This window comes from Lutjanus erythropterus, chromosome 4 (genome assembly GCF_056507025.1).
Source record: "Lutjanus erythropterus isolate fLutEry1 chromosome 4, fLutEry1.hap2, whole genome shotgun sequence".
NCBI classification, from domain to species: Eukaryota; Metazoa; Chordata; class Actinopteri; order Lutjaniformes; family Lutjanidae; genus Lutjanus; species Lutjanus erythropterus.
Window position 1 is genome coordinate 34,024,941 of NC_139320.1, and position 21,265 is coordinate 34,046,205.

General features: G+C 40.0%; 1 protein-coding gene across 3 annotated transcripts in view; it reads right to left on the reverse strand.

Moving 5' to 3' along the window:
- Window positions 1-21,265, reverse strand: part of sipa1l3 (signal-induced proliferation-associated 1 like 3) — a 93,227-nt gene that overhangs the window by 49,408 nt on the left and 22,554 nt on the right. For 2 of the 3 annotated variants that reach the window (XM_084717744.1, XM_084717743.1), the window contains exon 2: window positions 1,127-1,219. The gene's annotated coding sequence lies outside the window, so the exon portion shown is untranslated. Of the gene's footprint in view, window positions 1-1,126; window positions 1,220-9,828; window positions 9,884-21,265 lie in introns of all 3 variants that reach the window. The other variant, XM_084717745.1, reaches the window with a different exon arrangement.

Here is a 21,265-nt window from a genome sequence, read left to right on the forward strand (position 1 = left end):
AAATACTGGATTTATCTGTCAAGTCATCGTACTGCCCAACCATATTGCAGTCTTGCTACAGCTGTCATCATCAACAATGTCACTCATTACCCTAAAAAATCCTTTGTCATCCGAACCATGTTAAAGAATCAAAGACAGGCCTATCATCAAATCTGACCAAAAATAGAAGAATGACAAAATAATGCATCTATAAATACCACATAAATGAAAGACAAAAGAGTAAAAAATTAAAACACAAGTATTTCAACTTTTATGACCAGTACTTTGTTGCCACCAGAGTTAAAGATATCTGACATTAGCACTGACAGACAGGTCAAAGTGCTTCCTGAAGCCAAAAACAACACTTCTGTAAATCAAAGGAAGCTGCTGATAAACAACAATTTCATGACAACCAGAAAGAATTTAAAGAAAGTACTGGTGAGCTGTTACTGGAATCAGAAGGGATCAGTATGGCACACTCAATATTGCATTGTGGGAGTCCTTATTAAGCTGGATGTTGTGTGACAGTGGCTGGTAGTGCAGCTCTCCTTCATGGCAGAGAATTTACAACAGGTACCCTGCTTTTCATTATCAGTACAAAATGCAGATGAGGAAGTGCTTTATCTACAAACTAGCAGAGCAGACAGCTGACCCCCTACACTGCAGAAAAAATATCAGGTCATCAAGTCAATTAGCCTTTTGTCAAGTCTGTGGACATCACTTCTCTTTTAACCAATCATTCAGTGAGTTTGAAGTGAATTGAAGCAGATTAAGACGACACAACTGTAAGCATCAAGACGATGAAAAAATAGGTCTGTTACAAGATTAGATACTCAACTGAACTCACAAACACAGATAAATACAAATCAGAACCAGACACAAAAAGTCTAAATACTAGCAATGTCAAACTAATGCAATAAAGTGCAGATTACAATGGCTGATGAGAAATGATTATATCAAAAGTTTCAAGACAATTCAAGTGGATCACACAGCCCCAAAACAAATGTTTGCTTTTAAGTAAACTAAATGTTTCCGTCTGCCAAGTCTACATAACAAAACCTCAGATTAAAACAAACAAAATACATGTTTCTGCTTAAGGATACACATGCATGCAGTAAACGTGCAACATCAGATGTACTAGTTTTACCTCGTTCTGCCTTCAGCTGTGCAATCTGCAGGTGAAGCAGGTGTGATGGGGTTTGACGTCACAGTGTGGGCAGGGAAGGCTCCGTATTTTTCTCTGTGGGAGAAAATGAGAGAAAATGGCATCTTGTTAAACTTCAGTTGACATCGAGTCATGTTGTAGAGCTTATTTTTACCATAGTAATTAAAAAGACTTAAAGTTCCCTCCAAGACACGTCTTAAAAGGCTGCTCCGTTATAAATTTTAATCATTCAGCAGCTTCACAGCATTGTTCTTCATGTATTCCAATCTGAACATTCACATTTCGTTTACCATCAAAATACAATTTCTCAAGCCGTTGTGAAAAACATGTTTTCCATGTGAGCTGACACAAGCTTCTGCATGATGACGTTGCTACATATAAACCACCTAGCTTGAGGGAGGAGATGGGAGGGGAGGGCACCAGCACTGTGAAATATGTCACCACCTTTTTGCTAGTGGCTAAGTGAGTATTTCCGTTTGAAAAACCCGGAATAGAACAGAGTCATACTTTAAAGTATGTAAAATGTTATGATAATATCTTAACATTGTTTTCCCACATAAAAAGTATTAAAAAAAAGTTGATCTCCCCATATTTGCCATCTTGATGTGATGTTTTTGGCCTTTTGTTTTCCACAAAAGTGTGGTGTTAATAATTGAGGGTGTGTATGTGTGTTTCTACAGAGCAGCTGTAATCAGTTCCACGCTCATCAGGTCATTGACACAAACATGTCTATTGTTTGTGAGGAGTCTGAACAAAGATGCCTGAGGCGGTCTATCTGTACTGCATCTGTACTGTCAACATGTTTGCATACACACAGACTGGCTTGCACACAAACACAGTTAAAAAAAAAAACTGCGTCATGCAGGTTTTGCAGAATTTAGCCTCTGAAAAAAAATTTGTTTTTCAATATTAGCCCAAATACTGAACCAGAAATAATGTGCTGATTTTGTCTCCATCCTCTGCCTTCCAGCTTTTTCTTGATCATGGATGGAAACACAAAGGATGAGTGGAAAAGTGAAGGAGGCTGTGCACTTTGATTAGAGGTTGAGGGGCCAACGAACGGGGGAGGGAGCTCCATCAAGTATAACATCAAGAGTGGGGTGAAGTGGGGCCAGAGGAGGGGGTGGGAGGGAATCAGCAGACATAATGTCCTGAGGGGGAGGCCCATTACTGTCTGACAAATACAGTTCTAATCAATACTGATCAATCAGGCTCCACTTATCCTGCCATGGCAAGCATAATAACACTGTCCTTAGCAGAGAGGGAGAGCAGGGGTGGACAGGGGTCACTGCTTGTGTGAGTGTCTACTTTACTACAGCAAAGTGTCAGCATGGATTAAGGCTCAGGCCTCACTCCACTGCCCTGAAAATGAAATTAAACTACCAGTGAAAACTTCCGAACCATGGCAGACCTCCAAGTGATTATATTGTACTACAGCTTTTATGTAAGGTCCTGTATGCAGCCATTATCTCAAACACACACACACACACACACACACACACACACACACACACACACACACACACACACACACACACACACACTAGTGTCATTAGTGAAATAAAATCAAACACTCACAATTAGGGCAGATTAATAGTTGTTTGCCTATAAAATGTCAGAAAATGGTGAAAAATGTTGACCAATGTTTCTCAAAGCTCTAGAGGACATCTACAAATGTCTTGTTTTGCCTATAACCCAAAGATAATTAGTTTATATTCAAATTTAAGAAGATAGAATCAGAGAATTTTGACTATTCTTCTTAAATAATAATGCTTGAACTGATTAATCGGTTATCAAAATAGTTGGCAATTAATTTAATAATCAATTAATAATCAAACAATCGATTAATCATTGCAGCTCTAGTTTCCACGATATAGTAATAAAAACACCTTGTGGAATCTGATTCCATTGCAGATACGGAGGGCAGATTGAATGATTAAGAATAGGGCTTACTAAATATTTTGTATACAGAAGATTTCATATGTCCAGTTACCCCTGAAGCTACAAATAGAACGTTACAATGCAAAGGTTTTCCTTCTAAGTTCTGGAACCGTACACTGTTGCCACAACTTCAGCTCACGGAATAAAGTCTACTCCACATACCCGTCATTCCAAAGTGCTCCTGGTTACTTTGCAAGTTATTATACTTGTTTCCTCCTGGATTCTTCATACACATTTATTATCTACATGTATGAGAGAGGGATCCTTCCTCTGTGGCTCTTCCTGAGGTTTCTCTTGTTTTTTCCTTGTTAAAGGGGGTTTTGGGGTTGTTTTTTTTTTTATTCTCCCTAACTGAAATGCGGCTGTAAGAACAGAGGGCTGTAAACCTCCCGAGGCAAATTGTGATAAAATGTCAAGCTATGTAAATAAAATCTTCGCTTGATGTCCACCTAAACTCGAGTTTTGTACACATCAAGATGAAATCAGTGAGTATGCTTTCAGCAATAGACACACGTTTTGAAACGTATTTTGGTAATAACAGGTTCCCTCAGAGGCCAGTCGACACCTGGCTCACAAGTCACAGCCACAAACGACATTAGCAGAGTGGTATGAAGCTCAATGGCAGGAGTGAAGCGACTCACACCAACATAGCTGGTAAACCAAACACACACCACAAAACTGCCACAGGGTTGAATCATCACCTCTATGCCACAGGCTTAGCTTAAAATGTTTGGTGTGAGGATCAGAAAGCTAGCATCTGCGGCATTGCTGCTATTTCTGTAGTACCTGCAATCTGAGAAAAAAAAAATCAGCAGTTCTTTTAACTATTTTCATGTGTCTGCAAAACACGCAGGTGAAAGAAAGGTGGTGGATCTCCAACATCGTGAACAGCTTGTGAGGTCTACTGGATGTAATACAGCCTGATATCACAGAGGGTCTCAGGATACAAAGCAGAACAAGCTCAACAGAGGGTTCAGGAACACCAGGCTGAAGACGAATGACCTCTGTAGCCTCCACAAACACCATGCACATCCAAACATCTCTGAACCTTATAATGAACCAGTAGAGTGCAGAGAGCAGAGCTGAATTCAGAGCAGACGTCCACACACACGTGCCTGGTGGAAAGTCAATTTGTGTGACTGGGATTCTGGTAAAGTCTTGAGTCTGCTGTATATTTAGTAGTGGAGTCACTCTCTGTGGCTCTGAATCCTGCCAGACAGAATAACTGTCACACAGCCAGAACACAGTTGGCTTACCCCTTGCGTGTGTGTGTGTGTGTGTTTTTGTGTGTGTGCGTGTGTGTGCGCGTGCGTGTGCATACAGTATGTTTTCAGGACAGTAGGACTATGAGTTCAGCGTAAATAATTCTATAAATACATGCACATTCATCTGCTCAGGGCGTTTCAGAGAAGAATTACAAATGAAAGACAACCACCACTGATGGGATAAAGAGCGAGTCAGTATATGTGTCTGCAGGCGTGTCTGTGCCTTCACCATCATTGGCATTATGTTGTCATTAAGATGGAATTACTGTCACAACTCTGATGCATAAATATTTCAGAGCATCTGCTGTGTCAGTACTCCTCCAGACTTCAGCCACTCAAGTTTTTACTCATACTGTGTATTGAAAAAGAGCATGCTCTTTTCTACATAACTGAAAGGCTGCCACAATATCTGTGCAACACACAGGCTAATAAGTATTTGTTGATTCATCACAGACTGTGGATTTTGTGTGTTCTGCTCTGAACATCAGCCTAATGCATATTATGATATGGGGATGCACAGATTGTGAAATTCTGGGCTGATAATGATATAGATGTTTGAAATAACAATTTTGCCTATAGCTGATGCTGATGTTTTTGTTGTTTATATTGTATTTGTTGTTATTTTTCCCCTTTTGTGTCAGGGAAAATCTTAATTACAGAAGAAAAACTGTTTAAGGTCATTCAGCCCTTCATTACAGAATCTCTGAGCACAAATTTAATCATAAATATTTATGAAATATCTTTTCATGTAATGTTAACAAGGCAAATATCGTCCGGTACTGATGCTCCGTCGGTACATTGGCATATTCCTAATTTTTACAGGTGACCAAAATGTATAAGACCATTATTAGTACTGCTAGCTTGTCAATGCACTTGTAGATAACAGAGGTCAATACAAGCAGAAATAAATCAGATTAATTAAAGTTATTTGCATTAGCGCTTGACATGTAGTTGAATAATTTTGTCAGTTGCGTTTCCATCAGTTGTCATTGTAAGTAATTTTATGACTTAATGGGAGGCTGTGCTGATGTTCACAGTTTAATATCGTAAGCTGAATGTGTTTTGTTTTCAGATTGTTGGTCAAACAAAACAAGCCACTGAAAGCTGTTGCCTTGGGCTCTCAGAAATTGTGATGGCTATTATTTTATTAATCGATAATGAAAAAAGAATGTAGCCTTATTTCCCACTTGTGAAAGACTAAACACACATGGCAATTACCAATCTCTTCTTGGAAAATTATCTTGTTCAAGCTGTGCAGCTACTGTCACCATATACAACAATATAAAATGTTGCTTTTAATTTTTTCCTGTAACTTTCTCTGTAAATATCTCAATAGACATAGTACATACACATAGTTTGATATAAACCAGCCATTGCTCTATTGTCCTCCGAATATTGTGTCTGTGTTTGCATATTCTTTACATATTACGCTGTAGTATGGAGTGGGTAATGAGCGCACATGCTGCAGGAGAGGGAGGGAACCCCCTGCAGAGAGGGGTGGGCAGCCCCATTCACACTCCAACACTGGGAGGTGGGGACTGCCACACTTTCATCCCTTTCATATCTCCGTTCCTCTGCACGCCCCTCCGTCTTCCCTGGTGATTCTCACCACCTCATCTTATTCGAATTGAAATGGAGCAATGGGAGTTTAGGGACAAAAAAAAAAAAAAGACCTCGCTTTGCTCCCTTACTCTGTGAGCCACACAAGTGACACGTGGCTGTGTAAAGCTTCCCGCTGTGGAGATCTTCATTAAGATGAAATCAGGATGGAGTGGGAGTGTCGCATGAGAGCAAACCACTGGAAAAGCAGAATGGATCCAGACAGCGTGCTCTTAAAATATCCCTGTGTACACTATATAAATAAATTAAGAGATGTGGGTTGCTCTGATCAATCAGAAGCGGATCAATATGAGTTCAGATTTAAGTATGAGATTGATGACACGCCAGTATGTTCCAGTATGAATCTGCAAAGTAAGCGTGCACAGTTTGCATTATCTGATCAAGCAGTAAGTTATGATTCTGTTGCAACAAGTCAACAAATACCATGTTTACTGCTGTCCATCAAACTGTTTTAGACTGTAATTATCTTCTCAGAGAGCATCTTTGGAAAGAATCCTAAACTTGCTGTAAGCGTGTGGGTGTTTGTTCCTGTGATATTTATTAAGACTCATATTTTTTAATTATTACTTGCTAGGAAACTGATGATTGCACCCTGTTTATAATATTCCCATTTCAGCTTCCTTAATACAAACAAAACCAATAGCTCAAATAGTTCAAGAAAATCAAGATATTTTTAAATTTTTTAAGGACTGAGTGAAGTTCACTGGCTGTGTGCTTTAACTCTGGGCAGCATAAGAGGAAAATACAGTGATGAAGTCATATGCAATACACAGAGCTCCTTTCACCAAAAACCACTTGGAAATGCTGCTGTAGCTGTTTGATCGCTATGCTGGTGCTCGTTGCCATAGGAACGGGAAGGTGCACCAGCAAAAAAGACGTATGATGTAGGCGGCGGGCCGCAGGCAATCAGGACACACAACCTGAGAGAGCAGAGCAGTAAATAATAAGACACAACAATGCAGTAATCCACAGAACAGGGCCATCAGCCGGTCACTTTGCAGTCTGATGTGTCGTTGCAGCAGACTGCAGCAAAGCTCACACACAGCACTGAACTGAACAAACTTTGTTCGTTCGAGGTGCTGCAGTGGATCTTTTTTTACTGCTCCTCTGTCTGCAAAGCATTCACCCAACGGTCCTCAGATTTGTTCCTTCTCCCTCTGTGGTTTAATCAGTCTGTCCATGTCCCCTCGTCACCACGTGCCATGCAAGCATCAAAGCATGTTAAAATAGGCTCTAAACTCTTCAAACGCATGAAAAAGCTTAGGGCTGTAAAAGTGCACTCATCAGCAGACTTCCAGCATCTGTTACTTGTTTTTGTTTCCATAGCATAATCCAGTCTAGCAAATTCCTTGCATTTTCTGTAGATGGTCGTCTTAGACGCTATCTATAGTGACTTAACCAGCCATATGTCAAGCTCCAGAGCCAGCTGCATGGAGAGGCTTTTCAATTACATCTGCAGAGCCTGAACCTGGTGACAGAGAGTAAGTAAGGACGGAGGATTAGCAGAGCTGTTTAAAGGGTAAACTTTACTGTATGGTTGGAAGTTTACACAACCTCAAACACCCCCTGCCCTTCCTAAATAATGACTTTCTAAGTATTTAAGAAAAGCCCTTAAAGGGGTAGTTTGGATTATCTGATGAGGAGTTGTATGAGGTATCGATAGCATGTGTATTACCTACAGGATAGTTCAGGTACACCGAAGTTGCACAATAAAGCAAACAATCTAGCCAATCGAGGCAGCAGGATAGACCAACAAGACTTTTGTTCTTTTTGTTCACTAGTGGAGTTTGCTTTTTGCTGTCAGAAAAAGCTATCTGATGGCAAGGTAAAATGGAGAAAATATTGTAAATGTACTGTACACTTAAAATGATAGATGTCTTGGGTGGACCTATTGTTACAGACCCTGTCGCTGCACTTCATTGCTTAGCTTCCCTGCTGGTGACCCTCTCTGCTTCTCCAAACTTGGGGCGTGCCGACTGTCCCTAAGACAGCTCCTGTATACGAGAATGACTTCTTAGAGAGTTCAGGCCTGTATGTTTAGTCCAAATCACATATAATAGAGGGAATTTGTCACTACACACAGACATTTTCTCAACACGCAGCTATTCTTCTGGCTCATCAAGGCATATCACCTGGCGTCAGGTGGCTGTCAGCACACAGAGAGACGATTACCATCTAGATTTTGCAGGAGGCCAGCCCCACATTTTATCTGCCTGTCTAACACACTGCCAGACACATTCCTGTGCAGTGATGTGCAGGTCAGACACAAGACCAGTCGACTTTTCTCTGTTGAAATGAACACATCAGCTTCACTGACTCTTAGATCTGAAATCAAGCCATAAGGGCATTCCTCACAAGACTTACATGTGTTTCTTGGCCGTAAAGGGGACTGTTATCATACCCCTGACTTAAATGTTAAAACAGCTGATGATGTGTTCAGATTAATGTCTATCTTTACATTGTCTAAGAGCATGTAACAACAAGTTAGACTATACAAACAAAACAGTTTAAACATAGAGACTGTAATAAAGACACTTGGCTGACTGCTCAAAATGCAGAAACATATGGAAGAGAGACAATAAGGAAGCCGAGCTACAAGCCTTCAGCTCTGCTCTTGGCCTCGGCCTCTATCCCCATGGGTGTGCGGTGAGACTGGGCGTGTTTCTGTGTGTGTGTGTGTGTGTGTGTGTGTGCGTGCAGCAGTAACGACGGGTCCTCGGGGTGACTTACACCGTCACAGCTGTTGCAGCTCCCACAGAGACGTCTCAGGGGAGAACAGCGGGCTACTGCTGCTTCACATGGATTAACCCGAGGGTGTGCACATGGACCATCGAGGAAAACGCTCACTCACACGCACGTTTACACACACACAGGGGCAGGCCTGCATGTTTACTACTGCACTTAAGACATTCACGTATAGCCAACATTAACATTCATTCAATAATTCACGAGTACTCATCTTCTATAGACAATGGTCTTGGGGTTTCTTTTTTGTGTGTTTTTACTCCTGTATTTTATAATTTGAATAATTTAGTACCTAAATAAATAATTTATTGGTCCTATCTTATTACTTTGGGTTAATTACTGTGGTACTGAACATTGTAGTAAACTCTTTGTTGAATTCCTACTGTGTTTAACCATATCCTTCTCCACGTTATACAATCCAATCCATAAATGAGTCTGGCCGGTGCCTTTATGTTTAGTTGTTCTTACTGTGTTTGTGTATCAGCTGAAAGGTAAAAGAGTAGTCTAGAGCAGAAATAAAAGATTTCCGCTTATTACTGTGTTCAAAACAATAAAACCAAAACTTAAAACCATCCAACTACTGCCATGAGAAAATGGCTTGTTTATTTTTACAATATTTGCTTTTTCTTAGCCAAATACATGCAACATATTACTACTGCTGGTGCTACTACGTCTACTACTACAACGTTATGTTCTTAGACTGAAGAGGTTGCATCTACTAGGGTAGTATCACTGACTCAATAATATAACCACTTACAGTGCAATAGTGTAGTAATGCTTGCGTTTACACATTTTCAGCGAGAGGATGTAAAGACCCGTTCTATAGCAAAACTGACAAATGCTAATAACCTACATTACACTTCATACATCAACAGGAATATGTAGAATTAAATTTAAGGGCTAAAGTTAATGATACTTAAAGTATTCAATTACTGTATTTTATTACACAGCTTTGTTGAATACTTGATTCAGATTGATCAGTTACAGCATTCATAGCAACAGTGTGCTAATCAGAAATAATAAACTGTTGCTATGGACGTACTTCTGATCATAGGACTTTGAGGACTTATTGGAAGCGATATTATCATCTTTTAAATCAATTAAATAACTGACCTCTGATCTCTCTGTCTGGACACTGTTCTCTCCCTGTGGCCGGCTATTCACTGTGCTGTTGAAAAAAAGACGTCACAGCTATAATTAATCATTACAAACAAAACTATGTAAAAAAAAACATTATGCTTTGTCAAGACACAGCTGGGCAAGCACGCCTGACAGCGCACTGTATCAGTGACACATTCTTTTCTAATTGAGAATAATGTTGGATTCATGTTTGCTCACCTGTCAAGAAGCTGACAGCTCTGAAGGGAGATCGTGAGAGCAATTCAACTATAGTAAATACATCTGTCATATTCAATCTGTCTGGTACAATAGTGATTAGCTGGTGTTTCCCCGCTTGTACCCAATAAGTGCAGCTTGGCAGAGCAGGAGCAGCCAGATAACTGGGTGTTGTGGCAGCAACAGATTAGCAATTTGTGCTCCTGTTTCCAAAGACTCTCACAGAGATTTTCTAGAATCAGCCAGAAATATCTTGACCATTTAAAAAGCTGTAATTTGACTACACTCTGAGGTCAGCTACAATGCTTCCAAAAAAAGAAAAAAAGAAAATCAACCAGCTGATTGTGATTACAGGGTTGGTAACCAATGGTCTATTACCATAATCTCACACAAATCCCATAAATACAAACACACAGAAATGAAAAGTGATCAGAGCAGTAGTGGTTAGGCTGAGGATTCACTCATTGTAGTGCCTGCAGGTAACAAATCATCTTCTTTTGAGCCAAGATCAAGAAGCTGACACTGTGACCTTGCAGACGTGTTTGCAGCTGCTGTGTTTTGTACATTACTTTGTCAATCCCTTCTGTGAGGTCAGATTCCTCCAAGCATATTTGTAGTTGGTTCAGACTGAAATACTTTTTTGTTACCAATCAAAATGTGTCTGTAGTACCATGTATTAAAGAGCTGCAACAATTAATCAAATAGTTGTCTTAAAACTATTCTGATAATGGATTAATCAGTTTGAAGTCAAGCTTCTCGGCTTGCAGCTTTTTAAGTGTTAACATTCCTTGTTTTCTCTACTCCTCTATGACAGTAAACCGATCATCTCTGAGTTGTAAATAGTGCTGAAATTAACATTTTCATCATCTATTAATCTGCTGATTAATTGTTTAGACTAAAACTTGTGAGAAAAGCTCAATTTCCCAGAGCCCCAAAAAGGCATATTCAAATTACTTTTGTCCAACCAACAGTCCAAAACCCAAAGACTCTTCATTTACTAGCACAAACAACAAAGAAAAGCAGCAACTTTAAGAAGCTGAAACCAGTATATGGTTGAAAATTTTTACTTGAAAAACAACTGACATGATAAATCGATTATCAAAACAGCTATTCTTAAATTGACTTCTTGACTAATCAACTAATCATTGCAGCTCTAGTTGTAGACAAAATAAGACATTTGAAGACATCATCTTGGGCTTAGGGAAACACACATCAACATTTTCTCAATTATCTGGCATTTTTTGGACCAAACAACTAATCAATGAGTAATCAAGAAATAATCGACAAATTAATCAACAATGAAAAAAATCATTAAGCGCAGCAGCCCTGCTATATTGTGTTAAGAAGTGGTCATTAGAGGTGGTAATAGGACTTTATATTTGGACAGAGCCAGGCTTGTTGTTTCACCCTGTTTCCAGTCTTTATGCTAAGCTAAGCACAGTGTACATACAGAGTACAGACATAAGTGCAGCATTAATCTTTACTAGGTAAGACAGCAAACAAGTGATTGCCTAAAATGTCAAACTATACCTCATATAGACTCCACCAAAATCTCATTTGCAGTCTTATTTACTTATTCTGTGATCAAATTTATTTAATTTGGCAAAGTCCTTTTACAGCTGCATGTGTGAAATTAAACAGTGATTCACTGAAGAAGCTCTGCTTATCTTGTTTAATATATAAGAGGATTTGGTAGAAAAACATGTTAAAATAAGATCAACTTTTGGAACTTTAAGTATATATTCTCAGATGTTTTTCAACAATACTTTATGGAGGAAGTGGGGGCAGGAGTGTGCCGACATACAAGTGTGTGAGTCTGTACTGCGGGTTATTTCAAGGTTCTTCCTGTAACCGAATCAGAGCAGTGACAGACTAATGAGGCTAAATGATGATGAGGCTTCAGGAAGAGAAGGCCTCCAGCAGGGAGAAGAGTAGATGTGTCAGCTAGAAGAAAGTCAGAGCTTTTTCTTCGGAAGCTTTACTTTTATAGAAACACTATATCTGGCAGAGGGGAGCTGGCCTCATCATCTACAGTATCCACTGGGAGCAAGGGTTAGGGCTGTGCTATACAAACTGTATGAATGCCACGTAATGATCATCATGTGATGTATTATTGATCCTCATAAGGAAATCCCTCTGTTAAAGAAGGTCAGAGGTCAGGGTTAACTGCTTCGTCTCAGGTTCTTTTAGTGCACTCCGTCTTCTTCTTTGAGATATAGAGTGTGCTGCTTCACTCTACTGAGGTAAATAGATGTAGGCTCTCCTTCAACAGCCCCCTGACCAGACTGCCAGCCAAGCAACAGACTTAAGACTCCATCTCACTACTTCCAGTGACCGGATCAGGCAGGTTCAAGCACGGGGTAAGCCTCAATCAAAAAATTCCTAAAGCGCATTCCTCCATGCACTTCGCTAAAAACAGATTATTTAATCAGCACAGACACAGAAAAGAGCCAGAAAGGGTATTTAAGGCTAAGAACTGGATCTGGCAACATTCAAAATGTGCTCAAGAAAAAATAACAGATCACTGCCGTCAATGTTTCCTGACTTCAGACTAAAAAAGTGATAACTGATCACATTGTATTGATCTCTTGATGCTGAGCTCCCTTCCACAGATATCACAGAACAGTGTCAGCTGCCCGGCACAATGGTACTTCAGCAATGAGCATATGTGCTGACTTTAGAGCTGAATTAAAAATTAGGGGTGCTCTGGAGGTCCTTCTATTTCAAGTCCATTCAGAGACCTGTTGCATGTTAGCCGCCCATCTTTCTCTTGATATTTCTGGTCGCCTCTCTACTATCAGCTCACTAATCAAGGCATAAAAAAGAAATAAATCTATAATAAATTTAGAGCTGCAGCGATTAGTCAACTAATTAAAATTGGAAACTATTTTGACAACTGATTAACCATTTCAGGTTTCTTTGGCCTTTTTATAGACTAAATGAGTGATCAACTAATTGTGAAAATAATCGGCACATTAATCAAAATGAAAATTACCTGCAGCCCTAAATCAATTAATGCTGTCATGTTTAAGAAAAAAACATGCCAGTATTCTGTAGGTCCAGCTTCTCAAAGTAATTGCAGCTTTTCTCTTTTTTATATTGTTTTGAACTTTTGTTTTGGAGAAATCAAGCAATATGAAAATGCCTCCTTGTAATGGCTATTTATAATTATTTTCTCAAATATTACAGAAAATATGATTTATTGAAAACATAATCACCACACTAACCAATAATCAAAAGAACTGTGAGCTGCAGCTCTGGTTGACTTGTGGACTTGAATTTGGCTGTCTGTCAACAGTTTCTTGAGCCACTAGACCTGATGCCTTTTGGACAGATAGAAAAAGAGTTTAGAAAGATGTTTGTGAAGATTCTCAGTCATCCAGGTCATGGTTATTCAAGAAAGATTGAATGGAGAGCAACTGGACATGGTGAGGATCGTTTTTAGACACTTGTTAATGTAAAGATGGTGGTTGCTTCTAATCCAAGGGACTTCTGAGTTTTCCAAGTGTTTCTCTGCAGCCAATAAATTAACTAGATCCTATGTATGAACTAGAAGTACCTTTGTAAACACTTAACCATTTTCCCCCACTGTCTCCTGGTGTAATCAGATAAGTGAAACTACGTCAACATTTTTCATGGTCGTTATCGTGGCTGATGAAGACACAGTTTTGATGTCAATGTATAAATGCTGCTAAGCGTGACACGAGAGCACAATCTCATATAGTGCTACAGGGTGACACGCCTTCTTTTAAACATAAAGGAGATGACAGCAAATTGAGTGACATTTCCATCAGTTGTGTTTTTAACTAGGCTGATTAATGAGAAGTGACACTGTTGCCCTCTTTTCTGTAACCTCCTCTGCATGATGCATCAACAATAGCAGAAGAGCACAGGGTCAAGGGGTGTGTGGAGTGTGTGTGTGTGTGTGTGTGTGTGTGTGGTGGGGTTACAGTGTAGTTAAACAAAGAGGGCCTCTGACACAAATCCAGCCAGTCTTTCTCTCTGCATCTCTTTTTTTTCCACCAGGCCTCTCACTGATTTTTTCTCCCTGAATGGTGCCATTGAAAGAAGAGGCAGTTAGGACCTTATTGTACGAAGACTTTGTGAGCTCCCGAAGGAATAAATGAGCTCTCAGACACGAACCTGACTGTTGCAGATCATTTTTCCCTTCAGCCACTGTTTGTCCAGAACGAATGATTCACACAGGCTGAAGGTCAGAGTTTGTACATGACTAAAAAATGTCACTGCACTTGAAAATCAAGATAATACAAACATGATTTATGACGGCGTCTTCATGCATGATTTTTTGTCTTTGAAAACTATGACTGCAGCTGTCTTCACCAAGCATCCGTGTAGCTGTATGCCCTAGATAAACTCAGCTGGTGCAGAGAGAGTGTGGCAGGGCTGAAAGATAGCGGTCAGTGATAGAGATAATAGTGCCCAGCGGTTCCTCTGATGAAATGATGGACTCCTTTGGGGTTTTTGATGCAGACAGTATGTACTGTAACCGGCTTTGTACCACAGCCAGTGGTTAGGCAGAGACAAAGTGTGGGAAAGGCTTGGCATATCGTGGGTGTAATACTGTAAGGTCAAATTAATCTCAGAACAAGGAAAAGGGTTTAACCACCAGCGAATCTGGGGATTATTCAGTGCAATTTCTCCTCCATGAAATGAGACACAGTAAGAGAGGAAGCCCAGTTTTTAAAAGCTCACTTATTAGCAATACCTGTCACTGACTGATTGAGCTTTCTAAATGAAGGAAGTCAAATACAATACACTGGCCTGGGTTACAGGCTTTAAATTCATCTCACATACTGACTGGTTCAATGTGCAGTGGCAAGTTGCATTCACCCCAAGTTCACCTTGATTCCAGCAATGACATAGTAAGATATGACAGGACATGGAGGCAGCATTGTCACTATCACATGTTTCTCTCAGGACAACACAGCTAAGTCTGACAGCACACAGGAAAAGCAGCCTGAGATTAAAGATGGACGGTATGAATGCTATCAATTACAATGATATGAACTAGTCCTACAGTATTTGCCTATACCGTGTTGACTGGTAGAACCCTTGTTTTGCTTTAGGGCTGCAACTCACGGTTACTTTCATAGTTGATTAACTGGTTTGTTTTGTTTGTTTTTGCTTTGTTCCCAATTAATCAGTTGTTAGCTGTTTGTTTTAAAATGTCAGAATGTGATAAATGCTAGTCAGTTTTTCCTAAAGCCTAAGATGACGTCCTTAAATGTCTTGTTTTACGTTCAGCCCAAAGATATTCAGTTTACCATCAGTAAAGTTTCAAGTTTGACTTTTTTCTTAAAAATTACACAATCCGATTAAAATGACTTTTAAGTGATTGACTAATTTAATAAACAATTAATTGTTGCAGCTCTATATTTGCTCCACAACAAGTTGTCCTAAGATTTGCTGTTTTGAAACAAAGAAATGGCTGAAAGTGCTGCATAGTGGAGCTTGCGCATTGTGCTTGTATATGACATAGCAGAGGTGGGTGAGACAGACAGGACAGATTGAAAAATCACTTTCATTCTTCTACGAGTTGTTTTCACTTGGTTTACTTCACTGTCTCCACTGCGGCCTCTCTGCTGACTTCACTCCGTGTGTGTGTGTTTATGTTTATGTATGTTTATTTGAAGAACCTTGGCCCGGACACAGAGAGCAGGGGAGAGGCTGCAGCGTGATAATAACATTATACCTCAAAACAATAATATTACACTGAAACACTGAAAGACCCGATAAGCTCCGTTTGCCACATATCTTAACATTTGGCAAAGTTCAGAGGTTAACAGTTAGACTACATACATACACCTTTTCTTTTAATTTGTTTGTAACAACAAAAAAGAGGAGTTGGAAAAAAAGATGGGTGCTACTTCCTTTTTATGTAAATGGTTTGGGTTGAAGAAGTCAGACAATGAGGAGAAAATGATAATCTGCAAATTACGACAGGCAATAGTGGTCACAAGGAGTAGTAATACTTGATATACTTAAGAAAAGGTTTTGTATTTCTTCCATTTATGAATCCAGTTTTGTATATTTAATGTTTAAAATCCCTCTGCAATGTATCTGAAATATGTGCTAAGAGTACAGTAATAGCTGCCATGCAGTTGCCATACCCCTTTGCCCTTTCAAAAGCATGTATATTGAAATTTTAAGAAAAAGCAACATACTGTGTACCGTCAAGCCCTCAAATTATACTCTGATATAAAGTTTAGGCCATACCTCCCAGCCCTACATGAGATGATGCTGGACTGCCAAATATCCTTGACAAAAATACTGAGGAGCAGCCTTTAAATCACTTTTTAGCCTTGCCACCATTGCTCCTGAATAGGTGTATTTTTGACTGTCTGCAGCATTGGGCATTTATAAACATTTAAATAAAACAGTTAAAACAGTATTTCTTTAGCAGTGGGCAGAGTGCAGAGCCTGAGCCTTTTTATCATCACATGAATACATGTGCTACCACATAAATGTCAAACAACTATAAACTGTCAAAAAGCTGAACTACCAGAAAGCAGAACAGTTTAGAGGTTAAACGTTCGCAGAAAAGGAAGAAAACAACTTTACTGGAACAACAGAACTCATGTGATGACAATAATGACATTAAAAAAACACTGATATGAGGGTTACATACTCAGGCAGGTACAGACAGACACAGTCATCACTGTAATGTGAGGACTGACTTTCAGAGGAAGGAAAAAGTAAAAATCTTCTGCTCTTGAAAACTCACATCTTTTTAATGTCACTCTCCTGTCCTGACCCAGCCTCTTTATTTGTTTACATCTGGGTTGATGCGCCCCCCCCTTCACCCCACCCTGTCCTGAGGTGATCCTGACCCAGACCCCTTCAGTTCACCACAGGGACACTCCACAGAGGCAGCAGAAGCAGGCTAAGAGCTGCTGGAGGAAATTAAAAACAGCCACCACTCCCTTATTCCTCCCTTTTCCTCTCTCTCCTCCTGAGTGAGGCCAAACACTACTACCCCCTGGTAAAGACTGTGTTCTAAGTTCCTTTTTTAATATTTATTGCTCTAACTACAGAGTCTAAAATTATGAGAGAGAAGGAACTGCCTCTACGCCATCTCAGTGTCTGGTTGGGAAGAAGTCCATTGCTACAACTGTTTAACTCTTGTTTCTGTGAGGTACAAGATAAAATTAAATTACAAATCATTTTCTCCAAAAACTCAGAAGAATCATAATTATCCAAAACCTCTATATAATAGCCTGAGTCACTTCTCTCACTGCAGTCTCCTCTGTGGTCAGGTTGGTGAGAAATGTCTGGGCTCTGCTTGCTTTCAGCCAAAGAAAGACATTCACAGAAGGTGGGAGGGCGGCAGACTGAACAGGATATAACAGGCGAGGAACATGGAAAATACAAGGGGGAGGCATGCATGGGGGAACCCCAAAAATATGATCCTCTGTGTTTTAAGAGCCACTCTGGCAAATTCAACAGCTGACTGAAATTTCTCACAGCATTAAATCTGGTGAGCAGAGTGCCTCACAACTGCAAAGTTTTAACACAACTCATCTAGGATTTATGTGACACAGAAAACTGCACTGCTCAGTTCAGTCTCTCTGGCTGCTGTAACATAAATCTTTAGTGTTCATTTTGATACTTTTTTAAATTCTAACTAATTTTTACCCAGTCACATATAGTCCAATAGTCACAAATCAAAAATGATGTATGTGAATATCATTTTGTAATTATTTCATATAAATGAAAATGACCATTGACACAACAATATACTGTATGTATAATTTTCCTTGACTCAGTAAAACATATTTGCTAGTTAAGCTTTCATCCAAGACAATGAGGTCCCAGGATGAGCACCTGCACTCCTCTGACTAAATTTAATTTCAGCTGTCATTCTGAGGTGCTTGAAAGCTCTCATGGCCAATGGCTTTTTGTCCAGTGTGTGTCCTGTACTTGCAGCACTAGATCAGATGTATATGTCTTCACATGGGTTGTGCAGAGGCTGTGTAGATCTGCTGGAGCTGATATGCGCTTGCCTGCTCAAAAATAAAACTACACATCAAGACTTTTGAAGCTGTGGAGATACCACATGGAGACCACAAGAAGTATGATTGAGCTCCTTTCCATTTCACTCTTCAGTGAGGCTGTATCGTCTATAATAGATATGTCTGTGCGGTTTATTTTCCCTCCTTGGCAGTGACATAACTATGAGAGAGAAACTGAACCTAACAAAGACCTCAGAAGACTTTTAAAAAAGGTGATCTCACTGCTGTGTTCGCCATATAGAAGAAAAAACAAGCTGTTTTCTTTATTTTTTCTCCATGCCTGTCACTCTCATGGAACAGTTTCATATAAACACGTTCAAACAGCCCAAACCCACAACCCCCAAACAAAGCCGCCGGTTGCTGGAACTCCTGGCAAAACAGGAAATACAACTTCATCGCAGCAGCACACACGACATGGCGAGGATGACTTTGAGCAAACCAGGCAATCGAGTTTCACTACGCCATGAGTCACTGCACACCTCCATGAACAAGGAGTAACAATTTGTTTCTTTGGGAGTCATACTGACAGCATGCAGGCCTAAATACACACACAATAACCTCCTGACTTAATCCAACCAGAAACTGTAGGAGAGCTTTGCTTTTTTACATGTCAGGAAATCTTTTTCAAGGTAAATAGATTAAAAATAGCATTTATGTGAGTCAAATAAATTCTGGGAACAAAACTAAAACTCCAGAACAATGATTAGTCTTAACAAAAAAGGAACCTTATGTTACTTTTGTGCATGTTACATTGCAGCTCAGTGTGAGAGTCTTAACAGTTTGCTGTCATTTACAATATGATATTTTTCCCCTCTCCATTGTTTCATACACATGACAACTGTAGTGGATGATGCATTAACATGCTGACAAATTCAGTGTTTTGTGTTTTTAGCTGAGCTACACCAGAGAATATTTGGGTGGTCTTTGCTCTCTGTTAAGTGATAAAATGTAGCCTGTAGGAGTGGCCAATACAGCCCCAAAAAACTTTTTGGTTTAGAGCTCACAACAGCTGTTGAGATCTTGCAAGATTTTTGGCTTCCCTCAAACTCAGCCAGGTGCTTCTGCTTGGGGTGGTGAAATTAGTTTGTTGTATTGCCCCCTTTTGCTGTTACAGTCTTCTTGGTTTAATGAACATCTTATCTTTTGTGACCAAACCACCTTCACACTACTGAAGTTGCTCCCCTTTTTGGATCCAACTCCTCCACTGTGGAGCAAATAGCAAAGTTACTTTCACCTGCAGCCATGTTTTTTGTTGCTATGTTAAATGAAGTGATGTTATTCTGTCAACAAGTCAGAATATTTCCATTGTCACAATATATCATGATATGAATGGTCTTTGTGATTAAATAAATTAGAACAATATATTGGGAATGACACGATACAGCACATCCCTTGTAGCCTGGTGTGTGGAACAGCACCAGACTTAGTAGGACTGGTACCCAACTCTATTAAAAATGAGTTTGATTTACCAGTAAGAGTCACTGTGTATTTTTCTAAGCTCCTATCTGCTTTATCCTGTTTTTGTAATATACACTGACTGACAAAAAACAAAAAAAACAAAAACAACTGCTTGACTTAAAGAGTCTCAGTTGACTGAGGGCTCTCCAACTGATGATTTGAATCTTTGACTTTCAGGAAGCAGCCCAGAAAATAGCCTTTTAGATGCAGTCGGCAACTGATAATATGATAACTTAGAGAGCAAGTTGGCCTTGTGAGCTCTGATTTGACATGCAATTAATTAACACAATAGTCATGATAATTCTTTGGAAAAAGGAAACAAACCAGCTTTAAACGCGACATATTTTCTTTTTAAATAAGTGCTGTGCAGTGGATCTGATTTATGCTGATGTGAAGAGTGGTCCATGTGGATTTCAAAGCATAACTGGTAAATATTCTTCTGTGAGTCTTCACTGGCATGTGAGCAAATAAACTTTAAAGTTTTACATTTGAGAATGGAATTTGGTGTGGTGGTACGTGGTAGAATGAGAGTGTTTTACCCTGCCTCCCTCAAAGCAGTCAACCTCAGGGAAACACTACTACAGGACAACAACTTCCTGTAGCTCCCCTCCAGTTGGACGGGGTGGGACATGTTAAGTGACTGGGGTGGTGTGGCTCCTTTCAAAAGCATCTGTGGAAGGTCTGGTTAATGAGACGAGCCGGTCTCTTTACGTCCCACATGTGTTGCAGAACCACACACACACTTTTACCCTGAGCACTACACCTTTCTGCTCATTAGTATCTCTGTATCTTCTATCTTTTCATTGATTTTTTTAAATCCAATTTTTCTTGGCATCCTGCTTGTCTTCTCTCACATTTCTTTGTGTCATCCTGGCAGCACTTCCCACCTGTGTATGACTGTTCATTTTTCTCTTTCCCTGCCAGATGGACAGAGCAGGGGGAGAAGGAGTGGGTGACAAACAGCAGAGTGTCCAGTTCTCGCTGGGTGGCCTGTGTCCAAGCTGCTGATGGCCAGTCACAACCACAGCTCACAATGCAAACGTTAAGCTAAAGCAGCACACACACACGCGCACATGCACACACACACACAAATGCTGTACATTTGAGCATCTAATGAAGCTTCTGCTGCAGCCACCCACTAACCACTTAGTGCTGTGGTTTTGGTCTGATGCTTTTTATTAACACAGATCTGGAGAACATGGAGAACAGGTGTCACACATACTCAGTGGCAGCTGTAGGAGGTTTAACATTAGAGCTGAGACCTTTTACAGAAACTCTGTACCTCTGTCTAAGACGTGTGCCAGACCGTTTCAGTTTGTTCTTCTGCCAGTGGCTGGGCACTCGCTGAGGCAAATATTGACTGAGGGCTGGCTTCGGCCCTGCCTCTGTGTTCTACCACATCACCTTGGACTTCAGTTCAGAACACTGGAGTACACTTCCAAAGCCACACCACCCACTTCAGTCTGTTACTCATTCTGTTAGCAAGTAGAAAATAATAGAGAACTGTTTTTTGTTTCTCGTGAAACTGTCAGTCCCACATGTCTTTGAAAAAAGGTTTATTGTCATTACATATGAGGAAGTCAAAGCCGTGATTCAAACAGTGACTAGTTTGAGCAGGCTCATAATTTCTGATAAGATGCAACCAGCTTGTTTCTACACTGACTCATACAGGATTAAAATCCGGGACTAACCAAGCAGACAAACTCAAAGCCAGTGTAGCTCTA